Here is a 5,521-nt window from a genome sequence, read left to right as displayed (position 1 = left end):
GACCAGGTTTTTGTTGGTCAATGGCACAGTCTATTTCAGTTGCCTCAAAATAGCAACGCGCCAACAATGCGCCTGAACACACTCGTTTTCAGACCAGCACGCCCATGGGCGCACAAATGGGCGCAAATGCATTTGCTATTTAAACAACGTGGCGCAGGACGTGAAAATGACAACTGCGTCGGCCTGAAACTAGCAAAAAACATTTGCGTCGTGCCTGGCGCCGCATTGTGCCGGGTGTATGATAGGGCCCTATAACTTGGGTGAACCCAATCCTAAAGTAGCTTTCATGTTTCAGACTGCTCATATACCAGGGTTTAACAATTAATCTAGGTTATTAAAAATGCGACTTTTCACACAGTATGCTCCTAAACCCTTTTTACCCAGCCATTCATGGAAGATGTGCATTTTATCATGGGTCCTTTTGTATCATCAGATTACAACACCGTTATAGCGATCAAATGTAACTTACTCTGTGTTCTTCCTTGGTAGTCACCTGAGGGTCTCAGGACAGTAAAGGTGTGCTCTACGGACTGAACACAATATATGCATGCAAAGTTTCCTTGGATGCTGCAATGGTCGTGATATGATGTCATGCTCTGCAGAGTCGTTTTAAAAACTTAAATTCAACACATAACGCATAATAATACATTTAAAATGTAAAATACATACAATCTACTCCACTTTCCTGCAGCGCTGCAGTTTTACATTCATGTTCTTTTAATTCAGCTATTAGGTCATGCTGTGATTTATCAAACTGCTGTTGGTCATACAGTTTCACGTTATGTGAATTCACAGGTCAAGAGTTCACCCAGCTTGAACTTTGGAATGCAGCGAAATGTGAAACTTTTCACACAAGTTTGCGTTTCCGGTTTGACGCATTCGCATGCGTATTAATGGAAGTCAATGGAAGGAAAAGTGCAGTGTGATCACCCCTTTACTCTAATTAATGTTCTTTTACCTTGTGTGTCAGGTGGATGAGCACTCCAGCCTTCTCCATGATGGTCTGCCTGAGAGACGCCCACTGGAGCTGAGAAAGAGGTCTCAGGACAGAAAAGGTGTGCTCTACGGATTGAATACAAAATATTATGTTATTCAGTTTAAGATTGTGTGAAGGGCTGTGAGTTAGTGTTTTCTCTTCCTTGTTCTAATTAATGTTCTTTTACCTTGTGTGTCAGGTGGATGAGCACTCCAGCCGTCTCCATGATGGTCTGCCTGAGAGACGCCCACTGGAGCTGAGAAAGATGGAGTGGGTAAGATATGCTTGTTACATTTTGCAAATTAACAAACTAAGGCCTGCAACACACTCAGCAGCCAGAATTCCGTTTTTTTTTTCTTCGGTCTAAAATCATGACCCACGTGAATCATGCAGATCAGTAATAAAAAAAATTTGAGGGGAGTGGGCATGGGGTTGGTGGTCAGGGTAATGCTGGTTATTGCTTGCATGATGTTCTAAGCGGCCATGCAATATATTTTTTTTCCTTCTTGTTTTCTCGTTATAACACTTAATTTTCTCGTTATCTCGACATAACGAGAGTTGTTTTCTCGTTATAACGACTTAATTTTCTCGTTATCTCGACATAACGAAAGTTGTTTTCTCGTTATAGCGACTTAATTTTCTCGTGATCTCGACATAACAAAAGTTGTTCTCTAAGTTACAAAACTGCGCCAACAGGTGGCACTATTGACCTGAAACGAGAAAATTAAGTCGTTATAACGAGAAAACAACTCTGGTTATGTTGAGATCACGAGAAAATTAAGTCGTTATAACGAGAAAACAACTCTCGTTATGTCGAGATCACGAGAAAATTAAGTCGTTATAACGAGAAAACGAGAAGGAAAAAAAATAATATTGCATGGCCACTTAGAACTTCCGTACAAATGGCCTTAAGCCAGACATATTTTAATTACCTCAACATGACTGGCAGTACTCAGTTATCAGTTGTAGCTGTTTGGGTTGTATCAATAACAGACCACTAGATGGTGTGATTGAACAATCAGAGTTGCATTGCAGGGAGACATGTATAAATATAAATGAATGATGCATGGTTCTGCTCTGAACAAGTAACGTTAAGTTACAAGTGTGTTAAAATACTGCCAGTGATGCAGATGGTGAATATGCTTAAGATTCACAAATACCAAAACAACTTGTCTACACCAGACGCGAGCGACGCGATGTGACAAAAAGCAAATAGAACCCAGTGATGCTGTGGATGCGGTGCGACGCGACATGACAAATCCATGACAGTAAACGCTCTGACACAAAAGACAATTGGATTTGCAATGTTCACTTTGTTGCGTCCAATTGACATCAGCTGTTGCGGTGCGGCCGTCGCATCCAGTCTGGTGAAAAGACAAGAAAATATGACTAACGTTATGCATATCTCGCCCTCAGATTCACCAGTATGAAGGTGGGTAATGAAGCCAAACAAGTTAAGACGGCAAGTAGGTGCGGTTTGATTAATAAAATGTAATTTAACCATTAAAAAGGAGTCCAGAAAAAAAACGGGGAAAAAAAAGGAACACCCCCCCCCAAAGCCATAAACCTAGGGGAAACACTGCTATGTTAATCACAATATTTCAAATCATATATATAATTTTGTAATCATGTCATGCTGAAAATTCAGCTTTGATCACAGGAATATAGTATATGTTAAAACATTCAAATAGATGTTTTAAATTGACACATTTCACTAGCGTTTAATATATATTAATAAATAAATGCAGCCTTGGTGAGCATATAAATATTTGTAGAGAAAATATTTTTCTCTAAAAAAGGGGGGCCCAGCAGAAAAAGTTTGGGAACCACTGCCTTAATTAATGAACTAAATAAACTGCGAAAAGATTGTTTTCTAAAACATCATGGACGGAATGAGCTTGCAGCGCCATCTGCAGGACAGATATGTGTGTGTATTTTTTTTTTTTACGTGCAGCCTTAATACCGTTAGACACTTGATAGATGGTTCCTTACACCCTTACTAAATACACTACTTAATAACTTTGCAGTTATTTTAATGTTCATTGATACATTGCAATTGCAGTTTGAACCGTGATCTGTCATGCCACGTTAATGCCACAAAATTCACATTTACTTTGGTTTTGAAAACTTTTGTGCCTGCAGTGTGTGTATAGAGTGCCCAATAATGGTAAAAAAAATGAGCCACTCCTTTTATTTTAAATAATAGAAGGATCTGTGAAGGGTGTCAAATTAAAAAAATTTAAAAAGTGGATTTATGTGCAATTAACTTACTCTGGGCTCTTCCTTGGTGGTCCCGAGGGTCTCAGGACAGCGAAGGTGTGTTCTATGGATTGAACACAAAATGTTGTTCAGTTTTTAAGATTTATTTAAATGCTGTGAATGTGTTTCAGATTTCCTTTATCCCTGATTATGCTCTTTTACCTTATGTGTTAGGTTGATCAACACACCAGCCATCTCCGTGATGGTCTGGCTGAGACACACGCAGTGGAGCTGAGAAAGGTGGAGTAGGAAAGTTGCACTTATAATTTGTGTAATTGTGAGATTTATGTTCCTCCATTGACAGGGCATTTCCCCATAACTTGCATTCTTCAAAATGATAATGTCATAATTGTAAATGTAATGCATATGAACGAAGCAGTTTAAGTCGGTTAACGATGGTTCACAATCTTAAAGGGACAGTTGCATACAAATAAAAAATGTGTTTATCATATAAAGCGATTATGACTCTTCAGAAGATTGGAATTATATCACTCATATTGTATCGGTTACTTCTACAATCCGATATGGACTATGGAAATGTAGGAACAGAAATCCCTGTGTTCATTGCAGACATCTTCATTTGATTCCTCGAATTTATTCACACAAAATAGGACCAAGCACAGCAGCAGCCGTGCAGCTGTATGCTTCAACAATTGCATAGCTGTAACTTTTAGTAATAAAAGTAAAATTCAATTTTCAATATTTTTTTCTGAAGAAAGAAAACCAAAATATTGAATGTCACAGATTATTGTTTTTGTTTTTTTGACATTGTTTTTGAAATAATGGGGGGGGTTTGCCCCCCCCCCCATTATTTCAACGGGGGAAAAAAAAAACTTTTTATTTTACTTTCAACATCTGGTTGAGTCGACACGAATGTGCAATTTTACATAGCATTCATTTTTGTTATTATTACTATTACATTTTTTTTTTTCTCCATTACTTTTTTTGTTGCGTTTTGGAATTGCTGGAGGTTTTGGTGCAGGTGGAACACTTGCTTTGTTTGCAGCTTTTCTTTTTTTAATGGGTGGTTGTTCTGCTGCCTCGTCATCTGACGAGTAGATATGATCGGTACTTGTTTTCTTTCTAGGAAAACAAAGATAAAATAACAACTGCACACATTCATTGCCTCTTTGTGTGATGTAGCAAATACTCATAGAAATGTGCTCAATACATTTTATGCTTTATTTCTCCTTAAAGGGTTAGTTCATCCAAAAATGAGAATTCTGTCATTAATTACTCACCCTCATGCCGTTCCAAACCCGTAAGACCTTCATTCATCTTCAGAACACAAGTTAAGATATTTTTGATAAAATCCAAGAGCATTCTGATCCTGCATAGACAGCAATGCAACTACTAACTCAAGGCCCAGAAAGGAAATAAGGACTATAGTGGTTCAACCTTTATTATGAAGTGACGATAATACTTTTTCAACAATTTATCATGTCTCTGACATGCATTCACGAGAGGTGCTGATGCAGGAGCCGGCATTTTGACAGAGACCTGGATGCGCTATTTTAACAATGACTTTAATACCTTTCTGAGGTGGTAGTGGCATTGATGTCTATGGGGTTGTAACAACGTTCGTAGTTCGGGAAGAAGGAGGCAGGAACCGGCGAACGCTCAAAGAAAACTTTAATAAAATAAACAAACACAAAATAGCACAAACAGAACCAAAACACAAAATAAAATCCAGGCCTGGTCCTCTCTCGTCCAACACTGTCGTCACTCCTTTTATGGCAGCGTGTCCCTCCTTCTTCCCGGGTTTCGGCACCAATGTAACAAAGTTCGTAGTCACGGGAAGAAGGGGGCGGGAACCGGCGAACGCTCAAAGAAAACTTTAATAAAATAAACAAACACAAAATGAAAGTAAAGCGGCAGCCGAGGGTGAGTAATTAATGACAGAATTTTCATTTTTGGGTGAACGTTCCCTTTAATGCCTGTAACAGTCACACTAAAGCTCCTATTCAATAACTTATACCATGGTCTGTCTGAATACTCTATTCTGATTGGCTGGCAGGTATGTATTAAAACAGTTTAATACACAGGTAGTTCCAAGTCAGTTTATATCACCGTTCTGTATTAATGCGCTGATTTCGTTGACGCACACACGCAGAAAGAGAGATCAGACATCACGCTGCATACACACAGAAACATTCAGGAGAATAGAAACTTGTTTTTAATGCTGTCCTGTGTCCTGAGCTTAGATCCTGGATTAGGGTAAGGGATAATGCATGGCTAGCTGTGCATTAAACGATTTTAATGCACAACGTGGAGGCAAAGAACCAC

General features: G+C 38.8%; 1 long non-coding RNA gene across 1 annotated transcript in view; it reads right to left on the bottom strand.

Annotated features, from left to right (window-relative positions):
• Positions 1-3,282, bottom strand: part of LOC107716754 (uncharacterized) — a 5,202-nt gene extending 1,920 nt beyond the window's left edge. The window contains exons 1-3 of the long non-coding RNA XR_001637249.1: positions 3,248-3,282; positions 1,164-1,232; positions 470-530 (exon numbers count right to left, since the gene is read on the bottom strand). This is a non-coding gene — a long non-coding RNA (uncharacterized LOC107716754). The remainder of the gene's footprint in view (positions 1-469; positions 531-1,163; positions 1,233-3,247) is intronic.
• Between the last annotated feature and the right edge of the window lie 2,239 nt (positions 3,283-5,521).

This window comes from Sinocyclocheilus rhinocerous, unplaced genomic scaffold, assembly GCF_001515625.1.
Source record: "Sinocyclocheilus rhinocerous isolate Xijiao unplaced genomic scaffold, SAMN03320098_v1.1 scaffold2285, whole genome shotgun sequence".
Classification (NCBI taxonomy): Eukaryota; Metazoa; Chordata; class Actinopteri; order Cypriniformes; family Cyprinidae; genus Sinocyclocheilus; species Sinocyclocheilus rhinocerous.
This window is presented reverse-complemented; position numbering and strand designations above follow the sequence as displayed.